Raw genomic sequence first — 20,774 nt, forward strand, 5'->3', positions numbered from 1 at the left:
TGAAATAGCAGCAAAGGAATTGGTGCAAACAATGGTAAGTGCAAAGATGGTTTGTCATAAATTTCCTCTCCCTTTCCTAACTTGATGATTGAAAACCGTGTTTACCAGTGTGAGGGTCTATTAGTCAGTAAAGTAAGCTTTCCTATCTCACCATAGAATCATAGAATTGTTAGGGGTGGAAGGGACCTCAAGGATCATCTAGTTCCAACCCCCCTGCCATGGGCAGGGACACCTCACACTAGATAGCTTGCTCAGAGCCACATCTAGCCTGGCCTTAAAAACCTCCAGGGATGAGGCTTCCACCACTTCTCTGGGCAATGTGTTCCAGTGTCTCACCACCCTCATGGGGAAGAACTTCGTTCTTACATCCAATCTGAATCTACCCATTTCTAGTTTTGTTCCATTCCCCCTAGTCCTATCATTGCCTGACACCTTAAAAAGTGCCTCCCCAGCTTTCTTGTAGGCCCCCATCAGATACTGGAAGGCCACAATAAGGTCTTCTCGGAGCCTTCTCTTCTTCAGACTAAATAGCCCCAACTCTCTCAGCCTGTCCTCATAGGAGAGGTCCTCTAGGCCTCTAATCATCATCATTTTGTTTCCTCCACTCTCACACCAAATACTTTGGATTATGTTTTTGAAGAATTCACACCATGCAGGGAGTCACTAAAACTTTGCACACACTTGTTTTCCGAGGGATCCCTCTGTTCTTTTGGCCCTCCACATGAGAAGTGTATCCTCCCCAACAGAGTCTCCTTGAAACCATTAGTAAAGTCTCTAATAGCTCTTGTGAAGATCAGTGATGAAGATTCCACACATGCTTCAGCAACTTATTTCAGCATCTAAAAATTCTGGGGTTTGATATCTAACCAAAAATAATTGGTAAATAGAAGCTGATTATTCTTGTTTTCTGTGGCCATGGAGAAATAAAACTCTGTTTCTCTTCCAGCAGCCTTCTGAGGTCAGTGTGAGTCAAACACTCTCCCTGTTCTTCTTTTCTGTTCATTACACACATTAAAAAGCAGATTGCTCAGCCTGACTGCACAGGAGCTGCTTTTCAGATCTCTAACCATTCTCTTTTCTCTCCTGTGGAGTCTCCCATACTGCTGTTGAAATGCCTCATGCAGTACTTCTGAACTCTTACAAATGCTGAGCAGAACAGAAATATATACTGTATGTTTATTCGCTTTGCTCCTTCTAATCTTCCCAGGATAGCGCTTATCTTTTTCTCAACAGCATGACATTATTGACTTGTGTTCCACTTGTGAACTACTAATACCTTTAAATCCCTGTCTACTGGCCTGTTGCTCAGCCAGTTTTTCTAGATCCTCTGTTTGTGTGACTGATGTGGCCTGTCTATCTACACTGTTTCACTTCTGCATTTGAACTGCATTTTGGTTTTCTTCAGACCATGCTTTCAATCTATGGAGATCCTTTTGAACTGAAATCCCATCCATCAGTATAATGCAGTGATCTCCATCTCCAATGATCTTCCTGTTTTTAACCTATCCTAAAGCACACTTAATAAGACATTCTTTCCTTATGAGAATATCTTGAGATACGGTATCAGAGTCAAGATTTTAGTAAGTTTAAAATCAAGATATGTGTGATATTCTCTGAGGTCCATGATATATCTTTGTCACAGAATAAAATTATGTCAGCTTGTCATGATTCGTGCTGAAGTAACCCATGTTGACAACTATTTATCTCTGCTTTTTGCAGCTTAACAGTTTAATCAGTTATTCCAGTAGGCTTGTAAAGTTGAACTGTCCATAAGTCTCTAGGATTCCCACCCCCCACCCCCCTATTTTTAAAGATATTTTCTCTTTTAAATTCTCAAAAGGAAATGCAACAACCCCAAAAGCAGTGATTTCAGTTCTTCAAATATCCTGGGATGAGACATTTTAGGACCAGCGTATTTTAAAACAGTGATCATCTCTGACCTTCTGTATGCCTTAGCTTTATAGGTTAGTCAAATTACTCATTTCAATTCTTTAGCCAACCTCTTTCCCCTCTGCTACCACAGACATTGCAGTATTGTATCAACTTGCCTCACAAACTGATTACTGACAAACTGACCAGGAGGTTGCGTCCAGCCTGAATCTCCCCACCTCCAGCTTCATTCCATTCCCCTAGTCCTATCACTACCTGATATCCTGAGAAGTCCCTCCCCAGCCTTCTTGTAGGCCCCCTTCAGATACTGGAAGGCCACAATTAGGTCAGCTTGGAGCCTTCTCTTCTCCAGACTGAACAGCCCCAACTCTTTCAGTCTGTCCTCATAGGAGAGGTGCTCCAGCCCTCTGATCATCCTTGTGGCCCTTCTCTGGACACCTTCCAGCATGTCCATATCCCTCTTGTAATAGGGGTTCCAGAACTGGACGCAGTACTCCAGGTGGGGTCTCACCAGAGCTGAGTAGAGGGGGAGAATCTCCTCCCTTGACCTGCTGGCCACTCTTCTCTTGATACAGCCCAGGATCTGATTGGCTTTCTGGGCTGCAAGTGCACATTGAGAGTTCATGTTGAACTTCTCGTCCACCAGCACTCCCAAGTCTCCCTCCTCCGGGCTGCTTTCCAGCCAGTCACTGCCCAAGGTCTTCTATTCCCAGATATTATGGTGCCCCAAGTTTGAAATTTCCTGTAATACAAAATTCACCTTTTATTTGAGGATGATTGGTCAAGAATATAGAGGGAAAGGCCGTGCATGTGGAGACTAAACAAATAATCAGGTTTTGTTCAAAATGTATTGTGACGAGGGAGAAAATCAGAGTCGCAATCTTCATTTACTGTGAGAGGATGGTAAGCAAGCAGCTAAAATATCTGCACTATTAATGAATAAAACAGGTTTTTAACTTTTTTGTATTTAAAGTGTAGTTGCAATCATAAAATTCTTTTACAAGATTAACAGTACCAAACCTGAACACTTGGACATTCATTTTCTTTGGTTATGAAGTTTTACTAGTAAAGGTGAGAGGGGAAAAAAGAAAGTAAAAAGAATTATGCTTGTAGATTTATCAGTTCCACTCATCGTGTTGAACATCCGTGTGCGCTTTCAATTTCCTTAATGCATGGTAGCCTTCCTGCACATGAGGATTTCTAAATATTACCAGCCCAGAGAGTAAGCACCCTGTTCTGGGATATGCTTATGACATTCCAGCGTAGATGGTTGTCATGTGAAATAATTTCATGTAATGAAATTCATAATGAAATTCTAGATGAAATTAATTGCTTTGTATGCCATAGACACCAGTGCAAATTAAATAATTTCTGAATAAAAAGAAATCTGGCTTTTTTTTTTAAAAGCTAAAATTCAATAATAGGAAGTTACCCTTATCATGTTCTCAGAAACAGGTTTTTCCATTACTCAGTCCTAAAGTTTTTAAATTGTTTCACCTGACATCCTTAAGTCATTTGTCTTACTGAAATGTACTGCAGGCAATCCTTTGCTCTCAAATCCAGAGAGCTGAGGACTGATACGAATGTCAGTTTAAAGTTTTTTTCCACATCATTGCTTCTTTAAAAGACAGCAAGTACTAATTCCCTAGTATTTAATTTTCCAAACATCTATACTTTATGTAGAGTGTTTGGATAGCTAAACATTCCCATCTCTTTTAGGCAGCTAAATCATTACCTCTGACCGGTGTCTGTCTTTGATACAGCCTTAAAAGCAACCTGTGGCTGACTTGGTACCAAATTATGCATTTAAGTGTTTAATTTTGGTGTCTCAAGTTTTAAAACTGTCATCTAAATTATTTTTCTGACCTCATATTGTGATACTTGTTGCCATGTAGGACTTAGTATAATTTGACTAAGAATGAAAAAGCCTGTCTTGGATACTGGTGCTTGGTAAGTACTGACCTGTCTTGACTCTCTAATTGTGACTGGTAATCATGGGTAGGTCAGTATCATAACTGAAACTAGATTCTGGTGAAAATCCTGATCTCTTGAAAGATAATGAGAGTTTTGTCCTTTTTATTTATTGTGGATAGCTAAATCTCATTCTGACTCTCTGATATGGAGGTATAGAGGCACAGTTGCCATGTCTAGCAGCACACACTCTGTCTTCATTGTCACGGTGATCTTGTGTGAAGCCAGGTTCTGTTACCATGCAGAGCATGGGCTAAATGTTTCAAAGTGTCATTAACAACATCAGGAATGTTTCCTCTTTACTAGATTGGACTAACCTGAGAAATGCCAAATAAATTGCTTTAGGGACCTGTGACTTAAAGAGTCAACTTGATTCTCACTCGGTTATCTGAAAAACTGTGATACAAGCAAAGATTGGGAAAATGTTTTGGCTGTGATGCTATACTTCACTGTATCCAAGTGGAAAGATTTGCATTCATGACAAATCCCTTGTAAAACATTACAGAATTATAGCAGACCACAAAGAAAATCTCGTAATAAGCTCTCATTCTTAAACTGAAATTTCTGTATGCAAATTTCTGTTAATATTTTCACATTAATGTTTTTAATGAAAACACATTTTTAAAAGCGATTGGGGAACAAACAAAAATATTTTTCAGTGTTGCCAGAGTGCTTCTGACTCCATCTTGCAGTAATTTAGTTTTCTAAATAATTCCAGTTAATGTACGCTTTGGAGCAAATCCCTGCAAAGAACAATGGAGTTGATTGTATTGTTGACTGCAATTGCTTTATGTGTGGGTTGTTTCTCAAACCTCAGTACTGGGCAAGGAAAGGAGTGGTTCAGAGAAGCCTCTCTAATGAATGGGTAACAGATGACTGTAAACCACAGGTATTAGACCTTTTCAGCATGGAGGGTTAGTGACTCAAAATGTTAAAGAAGAGAACAAAGGAAAACTGTGAACACGTCCTATAATTTCAGTGAATTCATTGTCTCCAATTAGGTAATTTGTGGCCAACCTCAGTTTGTACTTTTTAACATTTTTGGAAATGTGGAGGGTTTTGCAATGCAGAAATACCTACAATCTAATATCAAATGTACTTTGATATTTTGCAGAAGATATGACTGGCTGCGAGGCATTTTAACAGCACAGAGTCTCAGGATATGTGACAATAGCTGCAACATTTTCAGGTCTTTAACCATTATTCCAAGTAGCAAACAATTATTTGCTTTTTTAAAAAAATAAAGAAAATAAGGACAAACACATTGCAATAAAAGAGTCATGCTGAAGATATTCCCTCTCATTCACAGCTTTGTTCAGCCTACCCCATTTTTCCTCGATTTTAATGCGTATCCTGACTGCTGTAACAATTCCTCACATGATAAAGTGTTTAATCAAATTCATGCAGTTCGACGTGATCACAGAAGAGCTAATCTGAATATAGTCCTAAGAAAGAAGATATCATCACCAGACAAGTCTTTCCCATGCAAAATAGAATATAAAATTTTATAGTCCCTGCTACTGATTGACAATTTTAGTGGAAATAAATTATACAGCAAAACATTCCTGGGACGCTACCCACATTTTGGTACATTGTTCACAACTTAGTCTTAGCTAGTTTCTACTGTGAAATCTTAGTTTTTGGAAAAACATGCCTATTTCACAGAATCACAGAATCAACCAGGCTGGAAAAGACATTTGAAATCATCAAGTCCAACCCATCACCCAACACCATCTAATCAACTAAACCATGGCACCAAGTGCCTCATCCAGTCTTGTTTTAAACGCTTCCAGAGACAGTGACTCCACCACGTCCCTGGGCAGCCCATTACAATGGCCACTCACTCTTTCTGAGAATAATTTCTTCATAAAATCCAGCCTAAAACTCCCCTGACACAGCTTGAGACTGTCTTGTTCTGTCGTGTTCTGTCACTGGTTGCATGGGAGAAGAGACCAACCCCCACCCGGCTACAACCTCCCTTCAGGTAATTGTAGAGACAAATAAGGTCTCCTCTGAGCCTCCTCTTCTCCAGGCTAAACACCCCCAGCTCCCTCAGCCTCTCCTCCAGACCCCTCACCAGCTCTGTTGCCCTTCTGTTCAAGCAGCTCAACATCTTTCTTGAACAGAGGGGCCCAGAACTGGACACAGTACTCAAGGTGTGGCCTAACCAGTGCTGAGTTTAGGGGCAGAATGACTTCCCTACTCCTGCTGGCCACGCTATTCCTGGTAGAGGCTAGGATGCCATTGGTCTTCTTGGCCACCTGGGCACACTGCTGGTTCGTGTTCAGCCTACTGTCAACCAGTACCCCCAGGTCCCTTCCTGTGTGGCCACTTTCCAGCCACTCTGTCCCCAGCCTGTAGTGCTGCTTGGGGTTGTTGTGGCCAGCATTCTGCCAGAGTCAAAGGAAAATCTAAGTTTAAAATATGTAAGATATTTGACCCATTCTATGCATAGGAGTGGAAGCAAGCTAATAGCTAGAGGACCCACACAGTGCAGTATGCTTTATGTCTCTTTCAGACCTTGAGAACCTCTTGAGACCAACAATCTGTAAAAAATGCCATATCTGATGAGCACACCTTTATGTGCAAAATCACATTTGGTATTCATTTAATTCAAGCAATATTGAAATGAAGTGTCACTTCAAAAATCAAGGTAATTTCTTTTGCAAATGTTGAAACAAAATCTGGGACTTTAGATTCTATTCTTTTCTACAAAGCTGCAGTTTTCATCAAATAAACAATGAGCCCAAAGAAAACTTTCTCAGTATCTGACATCTAACATCTGTATCCATCACAGAAAACCCTCTTATGGTTCTTTTCATGGAAGCAAGCACACTCTATCCTTCTCCTAGCTTCAGTGATTAATGAAGTGACTAAAATGCTCAAACATCTCAAGGAATTTGGACACCTAATCTCCACTTATTTTAGGTCAACTGATCTGTCTAGTAGGGAGCTTTCAGCTACCCTACATGGCCATAACTTACATATGATCCTTTCCCTGTTTGGGTTTGGGGTTTTATTTTTTTCTTTTCCCTGTGAAAACAGAAAGACTGATACCTGGAGAATCCAAACAGCTGGATATTTAGTGCACTGGTGGAAAGGCAGCACTGCATCACTACAAGTGATTCTTTTCTTATTTTCTCTGTTGATGAGTACCTGGCACGATGACCAAGCAACACTGAGAGCTTTGTATACCGGTTTGCATTTGTGAAGTGTTTTTCTTCCTGCTTTTGAGTGGACATTGAACGGTATTTAATATTAGGACAGTAATCAATGTCAGAATTTGAAATTCTAAGCAAGTCTAAATGACTCCTGCAGTATCCTATTGGACATTGATGTGTTATTTCCCTTGAAATTATAAAGGTTCACAGTTTCCAGAATAAACTTTGCTTGTGCAATCACAAGCCTGGTAATGGCACAGAAAATTCACACTGCTGTGTGTAGCAGTATTTTACTTACTGTCATTCAGAATCACAGAAAACATCCAGTTGGAAGAGACCTCAAAGATCATCCAGTCCAATTCTCAACCCAGCAATGAAGGGTAAACATTAAACCACATCTGTAAATGCTAGATCCACAGGCTGCTTAAACATCTCCAGGGATGGGAAATCCACCACTGCCCTGGGCAGACCGTTCCAATGTTTGATAAACCCTCTCTATGAAGAAATATTTCCTAATGTCCAGCCTAAACCTCCCCTGGTGCAGCTCAAAACCATTTCCTCTAGTCCTGTTGCTTGAAACCAAGAAGAAGAGGCCCCCTTCTTGCTCCAGCCTCCTTTCAGGTAGCTTTTGAGAGCAATGAGGTCTCCCCTCAGCTTTCTCTTCTCCACACTGAACAATTTCAACTCCCTCAAATACTTCTCACGGGCCATGTGCTCCAGGCCCTTCACCATCCTCGTTGCCCTTCATTGACATGCTCCAGAACCTGAATGTCCTTCTTGTATTGAGGGGCCCAGAACTGAATACAGTACTTGAGGTGTGGCCTCACCACTGCTGAGTACTGGGGGATGATCACCTGCCGGTTCCTGCTGGCCACAGTGTTTCTAATCCAAGCCAGGATGCCATTTGCTTTCGTGCCCAATGCTGACTCATATTTAGTTGACTTTTAACCAATACCTCAGGTCCCTCTCCAAGTCATTGCTGCTGTTCTCTTCACTAGGTACCAACCAGAAGTACAATGCCCATGCCACCAAGGGAGGGTCCACACCAGCAGTTTGGAGAACTAATTCTATAGGTCTTTGACTGACAGAAGACCATAGTAGTTGCCTCTTATGTCAGTCAGTGTATCACCCTTTCTCAGATGACAACCACAGAGACAAGGCAATCCCTGTTTGTCTTTTACTGTTTCTGAGTTGTGATATGCATATGGGTATAAGGAGATCATCTTAATTCTTGGTCACCTTCCTTTTTCTTCCACTTTCCCCTTTTTCTCTTCCCCTATACCTTATATCTTCACATAGCCATACAGACACTTTCCTTAATATTATATAATTACCTTGAAATTATTTCCCTTTGGAATTATTATCCCAGTAATTCTTGCATCCTGTTATTTATAATAAAACAATGCTCTGTCTCCTGGATCTTTAAACAAAAAGGATACCAGGTCTTTGCACTGAAGGGCTGTTGGAAACAGAAATAGAAAACTCTTCATCCTGAGTCTTAATCACAAACTGTATTTGTACAGGGAAGAGTAAAATTTTAGTAGTCCTGCTTTTGTCCAGAATCTCTTTATACAGGTTTTCACAGCAAATTAATTTGTATGATATAGGAGGATTTTGCTACAGTTGTGACTAGACTAATGTCATTTTGGATCAGCTTCATAATGTGTAAAACTTCAATATCTCCCTGAACAGCCAAAGCAGCGGGAAAAAGAGAAACTCCTCTCCCCTGTGGCTTATAAAATGCTTTGCACTGGTCATATTAAGCACTGAAAATATTTTTTTTGTGGTGAAATTAGCCCTTTCTATTCAAGAGATTAGAAAAAGAAACTTTCATGTCTATGGCCTTGTTGTTAGGACACTCTCCCAGAAGGGAAGAACAGGATTAAATATATGCAAAGAAAGGTAAAAATGAGAACTGCACCATTTGGCAAAGCATTTGACAAAGACTATACTGTAAACAGATGTTACAGTCTGGATCAATAACATATCAAGTAGTTCACAAACTGAACATTTGTCCTAAGAACTCCTCTGATGGCTTAAGGCACACATTCTGTTCATTAATTAGATAACATAACCTTTACCAATTAATTCCACTTTCAGTGGAATTAAATAATTGACAGCAGAAGAAACTTTAGCAACATTTTTAAACCATCAGGGTATATTGCAAATGGGTTTTGTAGGAAGATTTTGGCTGGTTTTGTTTTTAATAGCTGCCAATATCTCATTGAAGAAGCTACCAATTTCATGGTCCGTCCTGCTTTGAGCACTAAGTTGGATTAGCATCCTCCTGTGGTTCCTCTCAACCTGAATTCTCCTATGATACTATAAGCCTGTAATAGAATATTATTCTATTATAGCTATGGTAGAATATACTGAAAATGTATTTTTATACAAATATATGTAGCAGTTGCTTTCCTACATTTGTGTTTTTCTGACTCTTCACAGATTCCTCAGCATTCATGAAAAATAGCTATGAAAAGTAAACCTTTAATCATCAGACTTATTTTCCTGTACAAGAGGTCTAATCTCCACTAAGAATTTGTTAAAGGCCTAGAACAGGGTTTGAAAAGAATGAACTATATCAACCCTGTCACTTTTAAAAGTAATCTCTTGTAATTGCTTAAGGATTCAAATAGCTTGTTAGGATATCAAGATTTTTCGAGGCTGGAAATAACCTTTTGCACCCAAACAGTGTGATATCATTTCCTTTTAAATACATATAATTAAGGTCCTCGAGAGAAGTGCTCTGCCTTCTGGGAACTTCTCAGTCCTTCTGGGATTGGTGGCAAAGAAAGGCAGTTTCTGAAAATTAAGTCTAAAGCATCCAGCCTGTTCTAGAAATTGTTTCAACATTGGCCTGGCACGCCCTATCCATTACTGATTATTCAGTTTAAGCAATTTTCATCTTTCAGAGGGAACAGTGATACTGTAATTTCAGACTGAGAGTTCTGAAGCACCGAGGTTCTTTTCCAGTTCACAAAAAGCTTCCCCCCTCACCCCCCGCCAGCTTTCTGTCCAAAAATGCTATTCATCTTTTCCTTTTCTCTTCTGGCCCATCTCTCCTGTGCTAGCTGCAGCAGCTGGGCTGAAGTTATAAGAATTTAGCTAACAGAGTTCGACAAGTTTATTATGTTAACAACAGGAAACTATTGCACTAATCTGCAGATTGCCTGCCTTCACATACAAGGCTATTCATGAATTTGTGCTGCTGCTTTCCTGCATTTCAGAACTTCCATTGTTTTATATGGGAGCTCAGAGGCTGGTTTAATTAAAGTAATCTGAATAGAAGTACAGTATGCCAGATGTGCATTATAAATGTAGAGCAGGTTATGTAATGGCAAATGGTCAGGAAGTATATGGGGAATGGTTTGTGATAACTCATTGTTAACTAAATATAAATCCTAACTTATTTCACTATGTTAAACTTGCTAGGGTTTTGTTTTTCCTCTCTCTTTTTTTTTTTTTCTAAACTAGCACTAATGAACTTTCCTTGTATTTTTACTTTTTCATTTTTTTTTAACTACAGCTTTCCCATAGGGAAAGTCTGCTTTAAATTAGTTGGCGCTGGTGAACAGGTACCATTCAGCGTGAATAAGGACTGTATCATTTGGGCTAGATCCATAATAGCAATACAAGAGTATGCTACTGTGGTTGCTTCTGCCAACAAGAGAGGTATCTTAAAGCCATGATTCAGCTGCCATCTGACTGCATAAAGGCAGGAAGTATTTTACTTCAAAATCTAAATTCCTACAGTCTTCAAAGAATGCAGGCTTGCTCACAAATATCTGCTTTTCTTTTTGGTGAGCTGCTCGACTATGTTGTCCCATGATTCATCAGTCTCCTAATTTATTTATGTGGTCTGATCAATAAAGCATTTTCAGCATCCTCTTGACAGAAAAGGCACAGATAGTGAAGCGCCCATCCTTGCATCTTTTTATCCTTTTTTTTTCCTTCTGCAGCACCCTAAGCACAACACTGCAGTTCCCTTTGCACTTTCCCTTACTGAAATTTCTCTGAAATCAAGTGTGTGGAACCACCTGTCCCTGAATTCAGAAGAAGTCTGCCTCTTCATCTCACAGGCAAAAAGCTCATTGTGCAGCCCTGGTTCAGGACATATAGCACCAGCTTTCACTAGGTTAAAAGGCAGAATGAATTGTGTGTTCTTCAACTATCTGTATACTCCTGTATAAACAAACTTCAACCCAGAGAGTCAGCTACCAGATAAGCAGTGGGAGCAGATAACATTTCACATATGATTGGTTTAGGCTGGATGTTAGGAAGAAGTTCTTCACAGAAAGAGAGATTGGTCATTGGAATGTGCTGCCCAGGGAGGTGGTGGAGTCACCATCACTGGAGCTGTTTAAGAAGAGATTGGATGGGGCACTTGGTGCCATGATTTTGTTGATTAGATGGTATTGGATGATAGGTTGGACGCAATGATCTTGAAGGTCTTTTCCAACCTGGTCTGGTCTGGTCTGGTCTGGTCTGGTCTATTCTATTCTATTCTATTCTATTCTATTCTATTCTATTCTATTCTATTCTATTCTATTCTATTTACTTTTTTGTTTGAAAGCCCATGAGCCACTCACTTAATAGCCAACCTGCTTAAACTATGCTAATTCTTAAAGGATGATACTTTTTGCACTTCCTTTTAGACTTATTTGTTCCACTTGACTAGCAAAGAGGCTTGAAATAACTTTTTAGAAGCCACACTTTTTATCAAAATTGAAATATTTCTGACAAGAAACATGTTCCTACATATTCATTCAGTGCTTTTCCTGTCTTTTGCCTAAATAACAGTTTCAGCTGGCAGACATTTTCAAACCTGACTGGGCAGGAGGTGTAAAGCAGATCAATCCCACTGTTTGCTAATGAATTTCTCTCCTCTTAAGATCACTAACAGAAAAATCGATGGTCATCTAGCACATGTGTTCTTTATAACCTGCAAGTAGCTTAGCATAATTTGTTGAAAAATTACCCAAACACTATTTGCAAAGATTTAGAAGCATGAAACAGTCATTACAAGCAGAATAGTAAAGAATATTGCAATTGTTTCTTTAAGTGTGGAATTTTCTTTGTAGAGAATTTATGCTTCACGGGAAATACACATCGTTGACTCCTGCATAAAGTTCCTGAATTTTAACCAGCCTTACAAGGAGTTTCTACATCAGGCAGGACTAGCCTGGGAGAGTGGAAATGAGACAACTCCTCTAGCTTCAGCACTACAATTTACCCAATGATTCCACTTGTAGTGCATTAAACTGGAGTAAGCTAGAGCAATAACTCAGCCTATCATGTCTGAATTGTCTCTTTAAAATCTACAGCAGGACTGACTGTGACTCAAGGTGTAAGTATGTTTGGGATATGAATTTCAAGTTTCAGATGCCTATCTACATCATGCCCTACACACCTCATGCTGCTCACCACAAGGGATTTTGGTGAATTAATTTAAATAATTTTCATGAGCTTCAGGAAAACATCCAGGGCTTCTGATACTAGATACTAGGCATGAAAGCTTGCATTTCTTTACATATGGTCTTCTAATACTACATATATTCAAATTGCTTAGAGAATCTCAAAATATTTTTATGTTCTTTTTCTTTTACCTGAAGCATTTCAATTATAAGAAAAGGAATGTCCCTGTCCCATTGATCTATTATAACAGACACAATTCAAGGAATGTTAAAGACATCTGTAATGTATTGATGCTTGATTCCTCACAAGAACCCATCACAAAGGGAGAAAAGCATAGAATCATAGAATTGTTAGGGTTGGAAGGGACCTCAAGGATCATCTAGTTCCAACACCCCTGCCATGGGCAGGGATATGTCACACTAGATCATGTTGCTCAGAGCCACATCCAGCCTGGCCTTAAAAACCTACAGGGATGAGGCTGCCACCACCTCCCTGGGCAACCTGTTCCAGTGTCTCACCACCCTCATGGAGAAGAACTTCTTCCTCACATCCAATCTGAATCTATCCCTTTCTATTTTTTTCCCATTCCCCCTAGTCCTATCATTACCTGACACCCTAAAAAGTCCCTCCCCAGCTTTCCTGTAGGCCCCCTTCAGATACTGGAAGGCCTCAACAAGGTCTCCTTGGAGCCTTCTCTTCTCCAGACTGAATAGTCCCAACTCTCTCAGTCTGTCCTCATAGGAGAGATGCTCCAGCCCTCTGCTCATCCTCGTGGCCCTCCTCTGGACATGCTCCAGCATTCACAAAACTATTAAATGTGCTGGTTTGGATAAACAGAGTTTCAGTCATGACTCAATACAGTGAGAGGTGGGTTAAAACAGCTCTGACAAAACATGCTGCCATTAGCTACAGCATCCATATTTTAAGGCTGTTGACAAATGAGGAACAATGGTCAAGGCAGTCAGAAGACAGGCTATTTCAGCACATTTGTTCTGAAAACTAAAGCCTCTTCCCATGGTGATATGAACCCCTCACTCGTTATCTGTGCAAGTCTTTTCCAGATGGATCTCTCTTGGAAAACCTACAGAAAAAATCACATGCTACTCACACTCCTAACTTGAGGTTTAAACTTAAATACTTAAGCTTAAGTACAGCCAGCTCCAGAGGCTACAGAGGTGTACATGGCACAGTCCCCAGCTCTGGGCTTGCAGTGATGTTTCACAGCTTTCTGGGAATTCACTGTTGCATGCAAACACTTTGGGAGTTGTATAGCTTAGCCTTGCTTGCTCTTGCAGTTTTTGATGCCTGACACTCAGTGCATATTCAGGATATTACAGAGTAGTAACTTGATCATTCTTATGAAACAGGAAAAGAAGATTTCCTTGTGGCTGTATATTTACTATTATTTTGAATATGGTATTCATGTATAGTAACATATTGAAAATAAATCAGAGACTCACTGTTCCCTGCAACAGGATACATGGGTAGTTCTCAATATGTGGCTTTTTCATGCTTTATGGACCTGCATCTGTCCAGGCAGTGTGTAAAGACAGCAACTGGCTCACACCTGCCAGACTCATATATGTCTTGTCTTGAATATTCTGTCATTGTGGATTAATCCCTGATTTCCTTCTAGGTGGCTAGAAAGGAAAACAAAAGTAATATTTGAAAACCTGGAGTCACTTAGGTCCTGGAAGTAGTGCTCAAGATATCACAGAATCACAGAATGTTAAGGGTTGGAATGGACCTCTACAGATCATTAAGTCCAACTGCCTTGCCAAAGCAGGATCACCTAGGGAAGGCAGCACAAGAATGCATCCAGGTGGGTTTTGAAAATCTCCAGAGAAGGAGTCTCCACAACCTCCCTAGGCAGCCTGTTCCAGTGCTCTGTTACCTTCACCACAAAGAAGTGTCTCCTCATGTTGAGGTGGAATCCCTTGTGTTCTAGCTGGTACATATTGTTCCTTGTCCTATCACTGGGCACCACCAAAAAGAGACCATCACCTTCATCTTGACACCCACCCCTCAAATATTTATAGATGCTAAGATGCCCTTTCAGCCTTCTCTTCTCAAGACTAAACACCCTCAGTTTTCTCTGTCTTTCTTCATAGGAGAGATGTTCAAGCTCCCCAGTCATCCTCATAGCTCTCCATTGGACTCTCTCCAGCAAATCCCTGTCTCTCTTGAACTGGGGAGCCCAAACCTGGACAAAGTATTCCAGGTGTGGTCTCACCAGGGCAGAGTAGAGGGGGAGGAGGGCCTCCCTAGACCTGCTGTACACACCTTTCTTAATGCACCCCAGAATGCCATTTGCCCTTTTGGCTACAACTGGGGTAGTTCCTGCAGAAGACCCAAAATCTTAGCCGCATCATTCACCTGATAATGCATAGTCAAATCTTTTCTCCTGTCATTCCAGTCTACTGATGGCATAGGTGTCTGCTTTGGGACTTATGAGTAGTTGACTTAGCAAATAAATAAATAACTAAATAAATAAATAAATAAATAAATAGGAGATACCTAGCCCAAAGCTTTATTTTTCTAGTAGTATTGGACTACTAGTGATAAAATAAGAGCAAATGACTGAAGTTGTGCCAGGGAATATATAGACTGTATATTAGGGAAAAGATTTCTCCACCAAAACAGTTCTCAGGCACTGGAATGGGCTGCCCAGGGAAATGGTTGAGTTACCATCCTCAAAGTTATTTAAAAGACTTGTAGATGAGGCCTTTAGGAACATAGTTCAGTGGTGGACTGGACTGTGCTGGGTTAAGAGACAGTCTTTTCCAACCTAAATGATTCTATTTTGTACTTACCAAGCTTGGTGTTCAAGACACAATAAGTTTTTGGAGCAAGTTATACTCACAGCATTGTTATTAATTGAAGTAAAAAGCAAAGAAAAAAGTAGTGGTCATACTCCCAGCACTGTCCACTATACCATATGATTGTGTAGTCTTGTATCGCACATACAGCCCAGATATGCATTCCTGACAGAAGGAGGGCAGCCTATGAAAGCTACCTTAAGGGGATAATTAGTATTAGGTGTGTATACCTAACACATATGTTTTGGGTTCCTAAGAAAACTCAGTAAGACCACAGTCTTACCACACATGTCATAATTTGGAATTGACAGGCACACCACTCTTATAATTAGAAGCTTTGAATATTAATTTCCCAAATTCCCACATCATCAGGAGGATGAAATTTAATCTTTGCATATGTCACAGTGGACTGGTGCAGGGATTTGATGTGTTAAGAGAATCCTGGAATGTCTGTATTTTTAGGCAGAAGGAAATGTGAGTATTTCAGTGTAACACTGTACTGTACTTGCTCCTCGGGGAAGGGTTTATATAAAGAGTGTTTCAGTAGCACAGGGTCATTTTTGAAACTGACAGGGCATTGCTTTCTTTAAGGTCACAGTATCTAGCAAGACCCCATAGTTAGCAGTGAGCCAGCCTCTAACAGTAAGGAACAAAAGATCCCTAGAACAAGTCAAGTGAACAGTGTCTGGTGGATGCTATGGAACCTGAGACAGGAAAACAATGATAGAATGGAATGGAATGGAATGGAATGGAATGGAATGGAATGGAATGGAAAAGAATAGGATAGACCAGTTTGAAAGAGACCTTCAAGATCATCGTGTCCAACCCATCAACCAATGCAACCCACCTAAACAACTAAACCATGGCACCAAGCACCCCATCAAGTCTCTTCCTGAACACCTTCAATGATGGTGACTCCACCACCTCCCCGGGCAGCACATTCCAATGGCAAATTACTTTTTCTGGGAAGACCTTTCTCCTCACCTCAAGCCTAAGCTTCCCCTGGCACAGCTTGAGACTGTGTCCTCTTGTTCTGGTGCTGGTTGCCTGCGAGAAGAGACCAGCCCCTGCCTGTCTACAGCCTCCCTTCAGGTAGTTGCAGAGAGCAATAAGGTCTCCCCTGAGCCTCCTCTTCTCCAGGCTAAGCAACCCCAACTCCCTCAGCGTCTTCTCACAGGGATTGTGCTCCAAACCCCTCACCAGCTTTGTTGCCCTTCTCAGGACATGATCTAGTATGAGACCAAAATGAGTAAAAACCTACTACCTGAGAAACTATCAAACTCCTGGTTGTCTGTCTGAAACTGAAGGCTGCAGATTTCAGTAGAAACAAAAAATGAGGGAATTAATACAAATGGAAAGAACACATTTTTGGGGGGTCTATAATGGAAACTTTCTGTCATATTAAGAAGAAAAAAATCCTGATATTTTTAAGCTCTTGTTAACAATTTTTAGTAACCTCTAATAAGGTGAACTTTTTGTAATTTATCAGGGGAAATAGTAATTTTCATAAACTTTCCAGTGGAAAGCCAGTGTGGGTATTTAACTTGTGCCTTGTCAATTCTTCCTACAGAAATCTTTCTTCTGTGGAGGGTGAGCACTCCACAGTGGTAAAAGACCATGCTATCTTTTAACACAGTGCCATGTGTGAAATAGCTACCTTTTGGCCCATGATTAATGAAATAAGTTCAAATAAAGGTTATGTGTTTAGCTAAACCTTAGCAGCAGAGTTATGAAACACACATTTAATACTTCTTTTCATCAGAAACTACATGTTGTTCTAATTTATTGATTACCAAATTATGTCACCCAACTAGAGGTTTCTCATTGATATTCAGAACTGTAGAGATGTCTTATTTGAATAGCAAGATAGAGAGAAACTATTAATATGAAGCTAAAACAATGATATAAACTACAAAATACAGCTATCAGACCAATATATCTCAACTGGAACTGAGCAATTGAAACTATTTGCAATATTGTCATAAAAATTTCACGGTAGAACAACCTAAAACCAAAATATAGTCGAATGTTAAAAGCACATCATCCAAGGAGCTTATCATTCCTCAGAATGTTTTCCAAAAAAGACATATTTACTCCTCTGACCATACCAGACAACTTCATACAAGATATTCTGCACTTTGACCACAACAACACCATGCAGTGCTACAGGCTGGGGTCAGAGTGGCTGGAGAGCAGCCAGACAGAAAGGGACCTGGGGGTGCTGATTGACAGCCAGCTGAACATGAGCCAGCAGTGTGCCCAGGTGGCCAAGAAGGCCAATGGTATCCTGGCCTGCATCAAGAATAATGTGGCCAGCAGGAGCAGGGGAGTCATTTTGCCCCTGTACTCAGCATTGGTTAGGCCACACCTTGAGTACTGTGTCCAGTTCTGGGCCCCTCAATTTAAGAAGTTCATTGAGACTCTTGAACGTGTCCACAGAAGGGCAACGAGGCTGGGGAGAGGCCTTGAGCGCAAGCCCTGTGAGGAGAGGCTGAGGGACATGGGGATTGCTTAGCCTGGAGAAGAGGAGGCTCAGGGGAGACCTTATTGCTCTCTACAACTACCTGAAGGGAGGCTGTAGCCAGGAGAGGGCTGGTCTCTTCTCCAAGGCATCCAGCACCAGAACAAGAAGACACAGTCTCAAGCTGTGCCAGGGGAAGTTTAGGCTCGAGGTGAGGAGAAAATCCTTCACAGAGAGAACTGTTAGACATTGGAATGTGCTGCCTGGGGAGGTGGTGGAGTCACCATCCCTGGAGGTGTTTAGGAAGAGACTTGATGGGGTGCTTGGTGCCATGGTTCAGTTGATTAGATAGTCTTGGATGAGAGGTTGGACACAATGATCTTGAAGGTCTCTTCCAATCTGGTCTGGTCTATTCTATTCTATTCTATTCTATTCTATTCTATTCTATTCTATTCTATTCTATTCGTCTATTCTAAAAATAGACAATACACAGGAGCTAAACTTGACAACATGACTCTTCCTATGCATAAAGCTGTTATGGGTTTTATAAAACACTAGAATTTTTATACAAACACAGTGTTACGGTTTAACTCAGAGCATGTGTGAAAATAATAATGTACTGATGTGTAATTCTGAAATAAGTGAAAGCTAAATGAGATTATTTTCTAGATAAAATCTTTTATACACAAAAAACAATCCCCAAGACTTGAAAAATGTCATATTATCTACCAGACTAATGAAATTTATTGAGTTTCAAACAACTTCCCCATAAATTTAAATAATCATTGTTCATGCTGCTATCTATTTCAATTACCTTTACACAGGAAGCATCATAAAGAACTAATGCTGTGTGATTACTGCAGTAAACATGACTGAATCTCTCTTGTTATACAACAAAATGTTGAAATACTATGTTCTTCATGTGATGAATGAAAGAAGAGAGAAAAAAAAATCCGGGATTAATCTCACTTTGTGAACTCATTTTTGCATAACTAAAAATACAAATGTTGCTAGGGGATTTTGTGCTTTGCTCTACAGAGCAGAAAGAACTTGCTATGGCCAATACATTAATTTATCCTTTTAAACATCTCTATGTTTTTAATAAAAAATAACACATTTCTCTTCTTACATGCAGGCACATTTTATTAGATAAATGATTCAAGCAGTTTTGCTTGAACCTTGATTGAGACATTTTAAAGGAAAGGAGAGAGGGACATTTAAACTACTACGTTGGATTAATGTAAATTGATTTGTCCAAGGTTATTTGTTTAGATAATAGAGGTAATAGAAGGAAGGCCCTGGGTCTCACAGAAGTGATGCTCTGAGACGTCCCATCCTGTCATCATGCTCAAAGCAGGTTCACAACAGGGCATACTCCATTTAGGCAGGGAAAATTCAATTAGTATCATTCTGTGGACTCAGGGATCCCAGTGGGGATCAGGATAGGCAATATTCAGATTTCATTGTCTCACAACAATATATGTCAATGAAAGACATATTTCTTGCCTTGCCTTGTGCTTCCTCTTGTGTTTTCCCAAATCTGTTACTAGGGTTTTGATATCAGAAAAAAAGAAAAGAAAAAAAGCTAATTGTTTATGCTATATTGTATTAATTACACTTAGAAGCCCCCAACAAACTGAAGATAATTAAATGAGAACAACAGTGGGGAAAAAATTGCCAAAGCTATCCTAAATTATGATTTGGCACCAAACCGAACCAACTAACCAACCCAAACCCCACAACAACAGCTCAGCAGTTGAAGAGTTTATGGATCAGATTTGTTTTTTCTCTTGGGGTGCACTTGCAAATAGGTATGTATGTCAGCAGAGGCCTGAAAGTCATAGTAAAACTTTAGGAAGCTGGGAAACACTTTAAGAAGACTTTATAATTTTAAATATGCAAATACCAGGGTTACCAACCACCTCCCTGGACAACCCATTCCAGGGCTTCACCACTCTCATGGTGAAGAACTTCCTCCTCACATCCAGATTGTCCAAAAGCCCCCTTCTCTATGCAGGACTTATGAGAGAGTCTCACTTGTGCTGAACTGCTGGAAGAATGTGGAACAAACAGTCCAAATGAAAAATTTCTCATCGGGATGTCCAGGGAGGTGGTTGGGGCGCCATCCTTGGAGGTGTTTAAGACCAGGCTGGATGAGGCTCTGGCCAGCCTGATCTAGTGTGGGGTGTCCCTGCCCATGGCAGGGGGGTTGGAACTAGATGATCCTTGTGGTCCCTTCCAACCCTGACTGATACTATGACACTATGATACTATGATATGATATATGCTGCAGACTTCAGGAAACTCTGATCTGAAGCTTTGCTTCACAGAGCTATTGGAGTTCTCTACAAGAACATGTGTGATCACATCAGGATAAGAAAATTGGAGAATATAACCTTTCCAGATGGTTTATAACACACCAATGAAATGAAACTGCTGTAGGGCAATGTGAAGATCACAAATGGCATAAATAATAGATTGAATAATAGGAATAAACAGCACTAGGAAGTGGATAGCTTGAGAAACACTTCTGCACTTTCATCGTCTGCATAGTTAGCAACTTTATCATGCAGTTATAAGTAAGATTATAATTAAATATTATCTATACTATATCCTCTCTGCCTCACCATTACCACAGACTATTGTTTTTCAAGTTGTCTTTGGTGTTACCTTAGACGTACTTAGCTTTGTTTATCTACTCTTGGGGAGGACTTCCAGAACACAGCAACATAGGTTCTGCACTGTAATTGAAATGCTGTCAAGCTTTGGGAAGCCTGGAACTTCTCTGGGAGGAGTCTGCACTTGTGATAAAGGTAGAAGCCTCTAATATATAGTTTTCATTCCTGGATGTCAGGTCAATATCTAAAAAGAACAGTAGAAAGATAACATTTTGTTTCTGTCAGTCTATTGGACTAGCTGCCTGCATAGCAAACTTCAGCAGATAAAGAAAGCACTTCTTGTCTATTGCATTTTAATTACCTGGGAACTGAGAACTGGTCAATATCTTCAGTCTGCAGCTTTCCATCCTTTCATCCATACTTTCTCAATTCACAAGTT

This window comes from Dryobates pubescens, chromosome 9 (assembly GCF_014839835.1).
Source record: "Dryobates pubescens isolate bDryPub1 chromosome 9, bDryPub1.pri, whole genome shotgun sequence".
Lineage (NCBI taxonomy): Eukaryota > Metazoa > Chordata > Aves > Piciformes > Picidae > Dryobates > Dryobates pubescens.